At 43.8% G+C, this 15652-nt stretch overlaps 1 long non-coding RNA gene across 3 annotated transcripts in view; it reads right to left on the bottom strand.

The window, feature by feature from the left end:
- The window catches only part of LOC137859741 (uncharacterized), a 74080-nt gene extending 68642 nt beyond the window's left edge, over positions 1-5438 (bottom strand). For 2 of the 3 annotated variants that reach the window (XR_011098502.1, XR_011098501.1), the window contains exons 1-2: positions 5339-5438; positions 4255-4351 (exon numbers count right to left, since the gene is read on the bottom strand). This is a non-coding gene — a long non-coding RNA (uncharacterized lncRNA). Of the gene's footprint in view, positions 1-2264; positions 3864-4254; positions 4352-5338 lie in introns of those variants that run through there. The other variant, XR_011098503.1, reaches the window with a different exon arrangement.
- Between the last annotated feature and the right edge of the window lie 10214 nt (positions 5439-15652).

Below are 15652 nucleotides of genomic sequence, written 5' to 3'. Positions count from 1 at the left end.
GCTGTGCACTGAAGGTATTTCACCTGTGGGAGACAGCTGGCAGAAACCTGGAATGAGAGTCAGCTGCCTGACCAAATTGTCAAGCACAAGTCAGCTACCCCAGGGCACCTGCAACATCTGCACAGGGCCAAGACTGACCCAGGACATTTGGGAGACCACTGCTCCTCAGCTGTGACATGTGGAGCTCGCTCACCTCACGTGACACCAGATCGCTCCTCTAAAAACTAAGCTAAAAGCAATTGGAAAAGCTGGCACTCGCGAAAACTGGTTACAGCTCTCCTGGCTTCAGTGTTACAACTACAGCTTAGGGTCTGACATGAGAATATCATGATCTGATAACAATTCCCAGGAAAACAGCAACCTAAAGGGCAATGACACACTCCCTGCTCCATTTACAAATGTCATGGTCATATGAGATACTAGTCAATCACATCAGCAGACTAGAAATAAACCACAATAGGGTATGTTGATAAATATTGATTTCAAAACACTATAGCATTTTACATGACTAATGTTAATGTGATTTCAGACAGAAGAAAACAACCAATGTTGGTTGCACGTTAACTGCATTTGGAGGAGTGAAACAGGTAACCAGCACCAGCCCTGGCTTTTCTCCAATTAAAAAATGTGACTAGGTGTATCCAATAGTCAATGTCATTACCATCTCTAATACACCAATGACTGCTAATGCAGGACAACTGTAATGCCTCCAAGGTATCATTGTGAAAGAAGAGCAGCAGGGTTCTTTTCAGGGCACTGTAGGCTGGTTTCATACACCAAACAGAGCCCACATCATCTAGGGGGTTGGAAAATGTCTGTGTGGCCCTTTAAGAGAATTGTATTCCAAGTTAAATCACCATCAAACAATTTTCACAACAGCATCTGCTACTGAACAGTTGTTAATTAGTCAGCGCCCCCCACCCCCTTCAGTGAGGGAGGAAGAAGTGACTGCAAAGATGGAATTCTTAAAAAAAGAAAAGCCCCAAAAGCCCCGATAAGGATTGCAGCACTTTGTGGCCTACACCATGCTTGTCACAGGGCAGGGAGAGGGAACCTGCCTATCAGAGCGTGTTGCAATCGCTGCGGAAATGTCTTGCTCTTCTTGCTTCCTCTCCACCCTTGTTTGGGGAGTTAAGGTAAGGTGGGAACGCAGCTGCAGTGTTTAGGACATCCTGCCTGGGGACCCAGGACAACACTGACACCGCTCCTTCAGCTTGCTCTATAGCCTCAGTTACTCTTTGGTTGCTTTAATGTTTTCTCCAAGTATCACTTCCCTAACTGTTGCAAGCAGAATAATGAAGCTTCATGGAAGATCTTGAGCTGTTTTGACCATTGTAAAAGGGGCCACCCAACAGACAACACAGTCAAGGATCTATTGAAACAAATGGTTCCACACTGGGGGAGAGAGACTTCGGAGACGTGACTTGACCTGGGGAGAAGGGCATCTAACATTCACAGCCCTAGGAAAGTCTGTGGGACAGCTGTTCTGACACAACCTCAGTTTTCCATTCTGTACACAACCTCCAAGTAAGGCATCCCGATGACTAACAGACTGAAAGGCCCATAGCGAGAAAGACAAAAGCCCCAGGACTGCTGGAGTTCGCATTTGGCTCTTTGGTCTCCTTCTCATGCCTAGACAGGCAGCCCCCAGCAACCTAAGCACATAAGCAGCTTTACTGGAGTGGCTACATGTCTGGCTCTGAAGGGCAGGTGCTTTTACCTCCTCCCAAACAGAGCAGGACCACAGTGCTAAAAGGGACTGCTACTTGTTGCCATAACCCACACATTCTCATAGCCTCACCTATCTGAACACCCACAGAGAATTACTTAGGCTCCAAGCCCATCACAGCATCTGCCCACTCCTTAAATTGCAAGGGCCTCCTAGAAACACCAAGCATGGCAGTCTAAAAGTAATTTTTATTGTCACAAATTGCAATGACACTAGCATCATGCGCACCCTCCCAGATGCACACAGCTTCACAGTTTACCAAGCACACTTGGAATCTGAAGGGCCAACAGGGAAAGAGTCTCAATGCTGACAGCCTGAATTTTAGCTGTCAGTGATAAAAGGAGTTACAGAACGTGAAACATTTCAGTTCTACTGGTCTGCCGTGAATCTGCCTAACTTGCAATAATCTGCAAGTTTCCTCTAGAACTGGTCATTTTCATTAAAAAAAAATATTTCTGGTGAAAGATATACACAGCTCAGCACTGTGTGCATCATTCAAGCAAAATGGGAAGACATTCAGTGCAGTGAGAAAGGGTCATTTCTGAATGCTGCAGAACCCAAATACAGATAAGGTACATTCAGTTCCTAAGTATACAAAAATTCAGTTTCTATGTATACAAAAAGTACAAATAGACAGAAGACATCCCACCAAGATGGCAGAAAGGTCAAACTTAGGAAAGGGGAAAGGACAATCATTGCTACTCATGGACTTATCATTTGGGAGCTGTTCCAAGCAGGTGTAACTTCAAACATAACCCCCACACCTGGAGTTTGCCATGTTCACAAATAAATTTCTCATTCTTTGACAAAACTGTCCGCTTCAGAAAGTCTGATGGGCAGCTAGCAACATGGGCACCAGGACAGTGTGATAGCCCCGTGTCCTGCTAACTTTTGATTACTAGGGAATGTTCTCATGTACAGTAAGGTAAATTCAACCAAAACCAGCAGCAGCCTTTCTGAAAGGGATGTTCTTTCCAAGTACATTTTTACTCTGTTAGCAATTACTCAAGTTCAGAAAGTAACATGGTGAAGCGTTACCTCAAGAAATACTTGTACATTCGCACTTGCACTGTATTTGTATAGAGCATTGCTGAAAGCTCATGGACTTTCTGAAACGTGCTAGAAATTCCGCAGCATAAAGCTGTGCTTCATCTTGTCCCATTCTCTGCATGGGAAACTAAACCAAAGACTTAGCGCTCTATAGGACTGAATGTATGATAATCAGCAAGGGGAAACGCGATGTTCAGGAATCCAAGATATTTCCCTTCCTTTCAAAGGCAGCATTTGCTTGATCTGTCCAGCCATGGGATGATATATATATGATTTCAACTTGCCAACCAGTCAATATGAGGTGCAAAAAAAGTCTTCTTTTTCCCCCTTATTCCTCACAAGTCTCTTAAAACCTTTCCCTTCCACACACATACTTGAAAATCACAAGCTTTCTGTGCTACTGGATTGTTTAGGTTTTTGAAATGATCTCTAGTGTGAAAATGCTTCACAATATTCTAAAAGAAATGAATAGTTTTAGCCAGCACCCTTCAGTATGAACACTTATTTTCCTCATATCAATGACATTCATTTAAAATAGACACAATAAAATAGGAGAAAGTATTTCCTAGTGAGGTGCTAAAAAGCTGGTAGAAACATGCAATTACCAAAGCATATTAATTTTTAATGACATTCTGTATGTAGTTATTTCAGTCATGCTAGAAATAAAGGAATTATTAAATATATTACTTCAGCAAATATATTCCAGCAAACGCATTTACTGTAATGTTCCAGAGACACTGTTACAAATTTATACTGTGGAATAGAAGTCATCAGTTAAAAGGGATGCAGTAGACAATAACCCATGTGGTGGAAGAGCTATTTCAAAATGTGAGCTCAACCACGTCCTCTTCAGTATATACTTGCCAATGTTCAATATAGCCTTCCTGAACCTGCAGAAAGCCTGAAACAACAGCTCCAAGAAACACATAGTATACACTTCATCTTAAAATAAAGGTTTGCTCTGAAAACCAGCTATAATAGCTTAAACACTAACACTGACAGCTATATCCATGTTCAGCCCTGGAACAGATTTGTGCTCACTCAGAGCTGTCAGACAGTGCAAAGGCTGGAGGACCACCATTATCTGGAACAGAACACAGCAGGAATTAATAATCCAAGCTCCTAGACTTGAGGTCCTAGACTTCAAGTCCCACCTTCACAGGAATGCAGGAGAAAGGGAAGACACACTGAAATCTTCCTTTTGCTTCAGCAGCTCACAATCAGAATCTATATCCAGTACTTTCCAGGGTGGCAGATCTGCCTAATTCTATCTATCACATCCAGCCTCATCACATCACTAAAAGTCAGTTTCATGCAGGGAACTGGCAGAACCCTTAGTCAATTAGAAACACTGTATCTAAGCACAGCCTAAAAGTGAATGTACTGCCAAATAAGTCAACACAAGGAATCACCTGCCTCTCAGTTCAGTGTTTTCTGCAGTACCATCAATATACAACAGAATTTTTTAGGCTTACCTGTAGCTGCCACACATCTTGGAGTTCACCGTGCATTTAAAGTTGTCCTCATGCTTCCACCACACAGGTTAAGTGTTTGAGTGTTGTCCACTTCTTTCTAGAGGCAAGCAAAAGACAGGAAGATAAGTATTTATTGAACACACATTTGCATCATTTCATTAAAGACCAGGGGAACAGAGCAGGAAAAGGGGAAACAAAGTCAATTTCAAATCAGTTCAATGATCCTCAGGCCCATCTGTCCACGTATTTGCATGTCTAAGAGCTGCTTAATGCTGTCATGCTGATAGTGGTGACCAAAATCAGCAAAGGGTCTATGCATCCACAGAGGCAAACTGTCAAGGAACGGGGCTGCCTGCCCCATGCAGCAGCCCAGAAATGGGTGGTGTAAGCATTATGCATGATTCGGCTTAGATTTCAGATTTTTGTGTGCTAAAGCAACGTGCCTCATCCACTCTAGCTCCTGCTTGGGTGCTACAGAGGCAGCTGCGCAGCTAACGGCACCAGGGCTTCACAAGGCTCAGCATAGAGCATAAGGCTCTGTGCATGGGGCAGTCAGGGAGGAAGAAGACTGCAAACACCACCACTGACGTAGGAATAAAACATTCATCAACCGAACTCTCAACAAGCCTACAGGCTACCTGCCATTAGTACACGTTCCCATTCCTCTCCAAGAGGAGAGTATCTCCAGAGGCTACCACAGCCGTTCTGCAGCAGAACCACCACAGATTCTGCCATGGGCACACTTGGAAGTCCTTTTCCTCCCCTCAGGGAGCAACTTTGCATTCAAAAACACAGCTTATGGGGCTGTTTAGTTTTAAAACTCTGAATTTTAGCCCCGTCCAACCTCGCAGCTCCCCAGCACGCTCCCCACAAGCAGGGCCGGTAACAGCAGCCAAGAGCCGCAGCTCCACACGACAAGAACCTGCACCAGACCGTGAGGCGGTCAGGCTGGGGGCTCACACTTCTTCACGGGATGACCAAAACCACCTTAAGAGAGCCAAATTTAAACTTTGGCGAGGCTTTAGAGCAAATATCCCCAGAAGGTGTGCGGGGAAGAGCCCCAGGCCCATGCATGCAGCCGCACCTCGAGCCGTGCCTGCGCCAGCCCGCCCTGAGGCGATACCACACCAACAGCACCCCACCGCGCGCCAACGGTCGCGCCTCACGCACGAAGCGCCCGCCTTTCCCCCCAGCCTTTTATACCAGGGGCCCCTCCCACTGGGGCGATCTGACCAATCGCGTCGCAGAGCGGGAAAAGCGCTGTCCTATGGCTGCGGGGCTGAGGTCCAGAGCCCGCCCACCGTGGAGCTGCCCCTCCATGGTGGTGGGGCGAGGCGGGAAGGTCCCTCACAGCCCCTGCGGTACTGCGGGGGGCTGCTCAAAGCCAGGGGACCCCCCGAGAACATCTAACCTCCATCTGGACACTGACAGGGAAAAATAAATGTAAACAGTGACAAAGGGAGGTGCAGAAATGATGAGGGTCTGGCGGGCAGTGCTGCCCGCAGAGGTGTCGGGAAGAGCTCGTGAAAAAAATAGCGCTGCTTCAGATAAACGGGCACGCTGAGGCTGTCCGGTCATTGCTGGGAAGAGCCTCGGTGGCGTTGCCAAAAACAGCAGTGGAAAAAGGGAACCGAAAACCTTCAAGGAGCTGCGGAGGGTCACCCTTCCCACAGCCTGGCAGCTGGCCAGCAGCCCTTGTGCAACCGCTCTCCGCGGTGTAAGACAACCAGAAACGGCGACCCAACGGACAGGGGCCACTGGGACACATGTGTGCAACAGCACCACGTCAAGGGGGACCTGGACACGTCCCCTTGTCCGCAGCCCCCTGGGTCACGGTGGTCCCCGCCTAAACCCCCCCCTACCTGCTGGTGCTGAGCCACACCTCAGGGAATCCTCTGCAGCTGTCCGCCAGGTGTGCTGTGGCTGGTGGCACAACGCCTGGGCCCAGGCATGCTCCAGCAGGCAACATGTCCATGACAGGAACACCAGCTCGGGGTCAGGAGGTGCTACATCCCCAGGCAGGGCCAGGCAGAGAGGTCAGGGAGCAGCCTGGCCATTGCTGTGGCACTGGGGCCACCAAGGGATGGGTGGCATTCTGGGGAGAGTGCTGGCTAATGGAGCCAAGGAGCGAAGAAAAATCCTAGTGACATCCCTATCCCTAACTAAGTTTTACCATGGAGACCATCTTTCATTCATTTCTCCTCTCAGGAGAAGCAATTCTATGGGGCTCCAACTCCTGTCTGTTTGCTCAAGCCAAAAGGAATTACTGAGAACTAAGATTAAATACTAATTAACCTGAATCTTTCTTTGTATCATGATTTGAACCATACGTTGTATCTATCTTTAACTTTACACTGCTCTGAGACGCACTCTCTATCCACAGCAGGGAAAAATGAGATCCCTTCCTTTGATAGAGTTAATTGTAGGCCTCAGAAGACAGCATTTCTTGGCAATACCATGCTGTTATCTTTAAATACTTTTACAATATATAAGGGTTTGAAAAGACATGCATTTTGAGTGCCTCCAATACAACTAGTTTCATGATCAAGGATAATTTAATCCTGTAACTTTCCCACGTCCTGCTGGAGAAAGAGGTGAGGTGAAGGTGAGTTACTCCTTGCAGCAAGAGCAGCTTTTTCAGTGCACACAAGCGCTGTATTGAGGCTTTTCCAAAACCCAGCCAACGGCTGCCAAGATTTATCCCCCCGAAGCTGGGGACAGCAGGGTGGAAGCTCTAAATTATCTTATGTTGAGTTGGCTGAAATCAATAGTGCTTTATAAAGATTTTAGTACCAGAGAGAGAGTAATAGAACAGGGTTAAAATGAAGATTTGTTTTCCTGAGTATATCAACATTTTCAAAGCTGTTCTGTTTTTATTATTTCTTTTGTTGTAAGTAGCTCCAATATTTTCTAAATTACAGATAGCTGTTGAAATCTTGTGTAACAAAACTGTTTTTCATTATGACTGTAATTATGCAGGCAACATGTATCCAGAGTGGAAACTATATGGACTTCATATACTGTAAAAGCCAAGACCTTCCATAAACGTAGCTACATTCTCTTGTAGAAAAAATAACTTATTTGGGGAAAAAATATATTCAGACTTCAAAAAACAGCTACAGGGATATTTAGCAATTCTTAGCAAGAACCATGCAAAATCAAATTTTGCCCAGTTCCACCTCTCAGGCACCTTCTGGCACAACAGACATAGTCTGGCTACCATAGGTTGGTAGCCAACATTTGCGATATCATCTTCACATCATTTCAGCTGGACCTTACTATAACTCTGCAGGGCTTTACAGAAGTAAATGAGGAGAGAGAATATGCCCTATGATGTGGATACAGAAGTTTAAACAAGCTTGCAGGTGAAGTTGTAAAATAAAACTTCTACTATTTTAAAGTTGCATAAGCACTACTTCGGTGGCTTAATAATGTGATTTGTTTGTAGAGCATGAACATTATCTGTATCTAGCAGCCCGTGTGTGTCCAAACCGTGTCCAGCAATGCCCTTTAGCTAGGTGATGGCACACCTTTGCGACACCAAACCCTCTGCTGCAAAACAAAAATTTCACTTGTGAGGCCCAGACATTGCCCACCCCCTTGTCGCACGGCCATGTGAGGAACTGCTTAGGTGTCAGTGCACCTGCTTTGTAACCGGGTCCTCTGAAACACAGGCTACTGGTTGCCTACTGACTGCGAGTAGCACATCTCCCAACATAGTTGCCTACTGACTGCGAGTAGCACATCTCCCAACACCTACTACTGCCCCTTGAGAAGGGCAGCAAGGCAAAGAAGACGAGCTGTGCATGTCCCAGAAATCACCTCTTCAGCAGCCAAGGGAAAGGTAGAGGAAAGAATGTTCTTCCCACACAGTTAGAAAGCCTCAGAGGGCTAATCCCTAATAATTTCAGTTTATTAGCTCTTGCTTGGAAATGAGAGGAAACCGTACAACTGTGAAGCACTGGGCCAACGATAATAGTTACCTTTGCCTTCCTGGAGAAAAGCCCACAAGTCTATCCTGGAGGAAGGCACTGCAGCTCCATCCCCAAGAAAAGCTAGAGCAGATATTCGGTAGCTAAAACAATTAATGACGAAATACTGTTCCAGCCTCTGGGTGAGTCCAACCACCATCATCCTCCTCTCTGTCTTGCAAAGTGGCTGTGGTTCTAGGGTCATATAGCACTTAGCAGGTGGAGCAAAAAACAAGAGACAAACAGAAATAGCATCATTCCTTCAAAAATTTATGGAAATAATATATCTAATGCTTTTGAGAACCCCACTAAATTGAGTGCCTAAACTGCTCTTTAGCCCTTCTATTTAGGATATTGGATAGATGATTGTCAAGTAGGAAACACTAACTGAATTTAGGCTACCTAAATAGGGTCCCAGGTGCTCATGTGTATTTTAGGCACATAAAGCACCTCTCTGGTTGAGTCCTTTCCTTGAACTGCAGATTCATGTTCTTAGGTGAGTCCCATAACTAAAACTGCCATCATAACAAATGCACAGGCATCTCCTTTCCTGGATGTGGGTGGTTTCAACCCCTGGATTAGTTATAAGAAGCAACGTCCTGGAGAACACAGAGCTTAGGAAGATGAGTAATATCTGAAGTGCGGAGGCAGTAGGAGATGATCCACATATTATGTTCTTTTATTTAATAATTTATAAATAAATATCAGCTTTCCCCAAACTGTCCCTCAGCCTAGCAATTATATGTTGGCTGATTTCTTGTTAGTGCTGTTCTTTTATGATAACAAACTGTTCCCAAAGCCTCACATACAGAGAGCTAGACAATCAAAGCACTGTGTGCGATTTGTGTGCGATTTTCCACTTAATTCATTCAGTTAGCTGCAATTAAAACAATACAATTCAGAGCCTTGTGTGTTTCCCTGCAAAAATACAAAACTTTAGTTGTTACTATTAATATATACAACCTACAAGAAAGAGTTAACAGAGCCTCTGTTGTAGTAGAGTAATTTTCTTATCCTTTTCTGTAGATGTCCCAGCAGTCATCAGTATTTCTTTCAGTCGCTGTTCTTCAAAAGGCACATGCTTTTCATTCAACTGCAGAGAAAGAAAAGGAATTCAGTGGGCCAGATTCCCTCTTTGGTCAGGTCCATTCACTGCAGCCACCCGGGGAAAAATCTAGTTGAAGGTGCAGGGGTACCATTGAGAGGAAAATTGAACTTACCTAGAAGGGAAGAGATCACCATTTTATGAGGTAGCAAACAAAATTCTGTTCAGCTTTTACCTAGACATTTTACCTAAATGTTTCTGGAAAAGCACTGCCTTCATGAGCGCTGATCTCTACCCACACATTCAATATAAGTGACATACAAAGTTTTCACACCGCTGTAGAGCCATTCCTTTTTTGTTTTATGGGGCTTCACTAATGAAACCTGATGACAATCTAATTAATATCACACCAGTTTCAGAAGTGCAAAAAAGAACAGAGGCTGAGTCTTGCCCCATGACAGTGTTAAGTTATTCTAATAGAGCATCTGTGATTGTCTCCTGCACCACCAAGCTCCCCAAATACTGGATAGATTTCCACCAGCCAAAAACAGACTCCAAGTGCACAGTGCTCAAAGAATGGTAACATCCTTACAGTCTGAGGTTGCACTATGTTTGACCAAGACTCACAATGTTTCCAGAGCTTCCATGAGCAAGATACATCTTAAACATTGTCCAGAGTAGAAAGCTATACTACTGATGCACTATTATTTGGCATGTTAATTCAGTATTTCATCTCTAATTTTTTGACAGAGGTTTTCATTCACCCTACTCCTGCAATGAAATGGCAAACCACTGATGAGTCTATATGCTTAATTATTAACCCACCAACATAAATGAGCATTTAAATTCATCTCAGTTCATGAAGAAAGAAGTATTTGTGTCTACTTTGATAAGACGGTATGAAATTTATTCAAATGTTTACCAAACTATGTGAAATCCTACTGGAAGAATATGTTCTGAAAGTTTGTGAATAAAGCCCCCCAGGAAAAAGTAACACCAAAACGTGTGTCAGAACAGATTCCCAAACTCTGATCCAAAAAGAATTCACAGCTTATTCAGTGTTCACCTTTATTCTTTTGTTCCAGTACACAACAACACAAAAATGGGATTGCAAAGCAAAGAAGAAAAACTAGCATTTCTTTTCCAGAAAGGTAAAACTGCCAAACCGAGCTCCAATTACAAAAACACTTCCAGTGCTTTCTTTCCTTCCAGTTACTGCAGTTCTACAAAGATGTTACACAGTGATGAATGACAAGGAAGGCAATCCACTAAATAAGATACCTATTCCAAAGTTATCCCTATTAAAAGAAAGGCTAATACTGCACTTATGGCACACAACTGTAGGCTTGAAGATTCTTGAAATCTGCACATAATTTGGGTGCAAGAAGTCTAGTTGAAAGACCACATCTCTAAATGTCAATGAATGTTTCCAGCAACAGTCACAAAAAATATAAAAATCTCTGTTTGGCACAGTTTTTTCCAAATGTGTTCTCATAACTTAGGTTGCTGTAGCAGTTAACACTAGGCAGATAGCAACTGTATGTGTTCTGTAATAAGCATACTTTTCATAAGGCATTTCAAGGCAATTAGATTACTAACAAACTTTAAAAGTTAAACTATGTAGTCTAAGGATCATGTTATTGCAGTAAGTTATACACAGTAAGGCACTGTCCATAAAATCAAAGTGGTATTTCATATCACTTTACATATCACACTGGCATTATTGACTGACCTATATATCCTGATAACATTTTCATTGTCATCTACACTTAACCTTTTTTATCTTTTCAAGTGCCCTTACGTCCAATACCTGAAACTATGCAATTCAGGTCCACAGAGTAACTCCAAAAATCACATCAAGGAAGTCCTTTATTGGTTTCTGTCAATGACTTCCAGATTAAATCTGCTCGTTCTATAAATGCAGTAAAGGGTTTTGGTAAGTGTCTAGCCTAAAAACACACGGTTGAAGTTAGTAGTCTTTTCAATCCAACAACAAAGGACCCTGCAACTAGAATAAAGTTAGTAACTGCTGATGACACACATACCAGAAAAAAAAGAAAAAAAAAGAAGAAAAAAAAAAAAAAAACAGAAGTAAATAGTGCCTCACCCCTTTGTATAGAAGAAGAAAACCATGCTTAAGAACTGGAAGATGATTATGGAGTGCACAGAAGGAATAGGTTTGTGTATGAAACTAACCTTTTACCTACTCACCTTTCAGATATTTGGCTTCATTAAACTCCAAAGAATCAGTGCAAGAATGAGCATAAATGCCCGAATGCCAAGGTAAGGAACAGGCAGACTTTGTAAATCTGTTCGCAGTAGTGTTCCAGATTGGTGCTAAAATAAGAGTTATGAGCTACATTCACTTCAAGTAAATATAAGAATATCTATAACTCAGCTCAGGCCTTCTTTAGTCATCATCTATTTGGGAAGAAAGGAAGGAATTATAGCTTCTGTAAAACAGTGTTCATTTTTCTTAGCGACAGAAAGTGAAAGTGAACAAACTCTGGCCCTTCTCCAGTTCAAGTCAAGGAGAGTTATATGTGTGAGTCTCTGAAGCTGAGATCTATTCAGCCCTCATATGGCTGCACTTAACCTATGCTGTAAGCTCCCAGGTCAAAAGCAGTTGACTTGAGCCTCCAGAACATGAAAGGTTTCACACACAAAAAATGTTTTTCCAAACAGAGGTCGGTGGCACCAGCTCACCATCTCTCCTTGTAACAAAAGCTTTCTTCCCTAAAGTTTGCAAGATGTGATCTATACCAGTCGCACCAGGAGAGCAACAGAAACTTACAGTGACCTTTCAGTCCCATGCACCTTGAATCATTTCTGTTATGAACAGATAAGTGTTCTTCAGGCCCACTAGAACAGGGAAAGGAAGAAGAGCAAAAGAAACCCTGGAGGCCTCCAGAACCTCAGCACAGAATCATGGAATGGTTTGGGTTGGAAGGGACCTTCAAAGATCATCTGATCTAACACCTCTGTCATAGGCAGGGACATCTTTCACTAGATCAAGTTGTCCAAAGCCCCTTCCAACCTGTCCTTGAACACCTCTAGGGATGGGGCACCCACAGCATCTCTGGGCACTCTGTTCCAGTGCCTTATCACCTTCACGTTAAAGAATTTCTTCTTTATATCTAATCTAAGTCTACTCTCTTTTAGTTTAAAACCATTACCCCTTGTCTTATCACTACATGCCCTCGTAAAAGGTCTCTCTCCATCTTTCTTATAAGCTCCCTTCAAGTACAGAAAAGCTGCAGTGAAGTCTCCCCGGAGCCTTTGCTTCCCCAGGTTGAACAACTCCAGCTCTCTCAGCCTTTATTCACAGAGAGGAGCTACAGCCCTCTGATCATTTTTGTGGCTCTAACAGGTCCTAGTATTTCTTGTGCTGGGGGCCCCAGAGCTGGATGCAGTACTCCAGGTGGGGTCTCACAAGGGCAGGGCAGACGGGGAGAAAACATCTCCATCTCGCTTTCCATTCAGGTATTTCTACCCTTGGTTATCGATACTAAACAAGCCCACAGATGCACTGAATAGTAACAAATCAGCAGCAGCTAATAAAACTAAACTAAGCCAGACAATATTGCTATGTTGAACAAAATAGATTCTTCCTTCAAACAGCAATGGCAACCGCATACAAAAGCAGCAGATGTGTGGTGACACAGACCTTCAGCTGGGAAGGCAAATTGGCAGGCCTTGGCAGGAGTTGTGTAAATTCTGTGGTTTGGTCCTGGAGGTTGTGGCTTCAGCCCCAGGTCCCAATTCCTTACCACAAACCACTGGAGACCTCTCTGAGTAAATGCAAGGCCAGCTTCTTCTCAGCGAGGCTCCATCAAATTGAAATATCATCCATGCAGAGGGGCCTCTGGCTTAAACATCCTGCTGTAGGCATGGTTATTGAACACAACAATAGGTAGGCATGAGTGGTCTCTGCGTGGATGGCTGAGATCTGGTTCATCTTAACCAGAGAGAACATCCCCACCACCTCCCATCCCACACGCAGCCTGTCTTTGTTGGACAGCCCCCTGGGAACGCAACTCAGGTGGCTTGCTCTGAATCCAACACGGAGGACCGCAGATTACTCAGTATTGCCTGGATCCCAGGAGCACCCTGGGGACCTTAATCACAGCCCAAAGCCATGCTCCGCTAGGCACTTTCCATGCACTGAGCAAAACGCCTACGTGTCAGGAAGGCCAGCCCACTTGCAGCGGTACCAGCAGAGGCAGGTCCTTTTGAGCCACTCCATGCTCTGCAATGCGATTTCCAGCATCCAAGCATTGCTAACACAGCCTCTGGTTCTGAACACTGGGAATAAGGGAAACCTGCATGAGCATGAATGGTCAAAGCCACCCAACCCGTTGACACTGGAGCTAGGCAGATGAAAGTCACACGTGGGGCAGTCCCTGCTTTGCATTTTGGTGCAGATGTACACAGAGAAAGGAGTGGAGGCAGAGCTGAGACAGTGGGAAGCTTGGCGAGAAGGAGGGCGTCTGTTACTTGAAATCACTCTAAAGCACATTACAAATCTGTTAAATCATTGTGGGTTACCCTGTATTTCAGAGTAAATTAGTAACTTTTCAGAGGGAGTGAAGAAACTACCACTCTACTTTTAAATAATGAAAATGCTAAAAAACCTACACTTAACAGCTCTAAAACTGCAGCAAGTCACCCACCAACACCCACTCCTCTTGTCAGCAGGCTTTTTTCAGCTTTGCCTATTATTTGTGTCAAGCCAGAGATGTTTAATGTTTGCTGCCCTTATCTGCTTAACTTTAAGAAGCCCCAAATGTTACAATATGTACCTATGCCACTGACCTTTCTTCCCCCCAGCATTTTGATCTAAATAAGTAACAAACACAGAGTTTCCAAAATCATTTGGATTCACTGGCTCTGAGTGCATAGCTGTAAAAAATCTGCTTTAAGATTAACATCCAATTTTATTCATGCCTGAGGCTTCACCACAGCATCTATTTTTGTAAGATTAACAGCAAGATCCCAGTTCTCCAGAAATGTAAAGAGTAACAGCCAATTGTAAAAGGAGGCTGATATTTCCTAACTTGCCCTGCTCACATCCAGGAAGGTACATTTTCCTAGCCCTTCCAGCAGTGGGTGTAATTTCTACTTGCATTTTTGCACCCACAACACACAGCTCGTGTATTAGTCCTTCTGCCTCCCATTAGCTGAAATGCATTTCTGACGAAACTGTGGGTGCCAAAAAATACTAACACAAATCTCACATGTGCTAAGTGTCCCCTGAAAGACAGCTTTTACTCTGGAGGAGTTAAGAAACTGCCATCTTTCTGTACCTTGCACAAGAGCATTTTGGATCATCTAACTTGAAAATACAAGCATATAGAATGAGCACTTGATATTTCAGCTAATCCATTTTGAATGAATATACATGCAAACACTTCTTTTTGAACATGGCAATCGGGGACAAATTGAAGGCGATTTTTAACTTTAACAGAAGAAAAGTTGCTTTAAATAGTGCCTTTGGTATCTGTCAATTAGAGCTATTGCATCGCTGTCAACTTGCACTCCTTCTTTAGTTCCAGCTTCGCTCCATCCTACACAGATCCGTACAAATCAATTGTCTCTTCCAAACATGCACTAACCACTGGAAAGTGAAATTAATAAAGTGCGAGAAAAGCTGATTCATAAAGCTGACATTCCTGAGCCCAACAACCCTGGGTTTCTCCCCTCCAGCTAGCTGTTTGAGATAGGCAGGCAAAGTGGTAAAAGATTATCAAATTGCAACTGTCACTCCTGACAAAATGCATCTGAATGCTGGAAGGAATTTTAGGTTTCAAGCTAAAACACTGCCCCAAAGGGTTCCTCAGAGCCTGTCAATATCTGTACCTTGGATGGAAAGCTACCACTGAGCGCAGTGTGTCCAACATATAGAACCTGCCACGAAATGAAGTTCTTCATAAGAAAGCTCATCTCAGTCTTGGTTGGTAACAATAACAAGGAGACAAGATGAGACCATCAGTCTCAATTGTGAAGACAATGTTTTCCTCCCATATTATTCTGTCTGTCATGTTCCCTTCAGGTTCTAAAGGAAACCCTGTCTCATACATCATTATTTCCCACAAAGCTTGAAAGCCTTCAGGGGGGGTTTCTTCCTGCCCACTGTACCAGCCTTGATGTCTGAGTACCTTCAGAACAGTGACAGAGGCCTCTGCCAGCAATAAAGGGGAACATCTGCATACCAATTAAACTGCTGAGCTCTGAAGAGTTAAAAAAAAAAAAAAAAAAAAAAAGCGGGGGGGGGGGGGGAAGCCTTGAAAGTAAATCTGAGCCAAGTTCTAATTAATGCCCTAGGCCCCGATTCACCACAGCACTTACGCATGTAGTTAACTTTAAGCACATATTTAGTTCC

The sequence above is a fragment of the Anas acuta genome, chromosome 7, assembly GCF_963932015.1.
Source record: "Anas acuta chromosome 7, bAnaAcu1.1, whole genome shotgun sequence".
NCBI lineage: Eukaryota > Metazoa > Chordata > Aves > Anseriformes > Anatidae > Anas > Anas acuta.
Note: the sequence above shows the minus strand (reverse complement) of the source record. Positions and strands in the feature narration are given on the sequence as shown.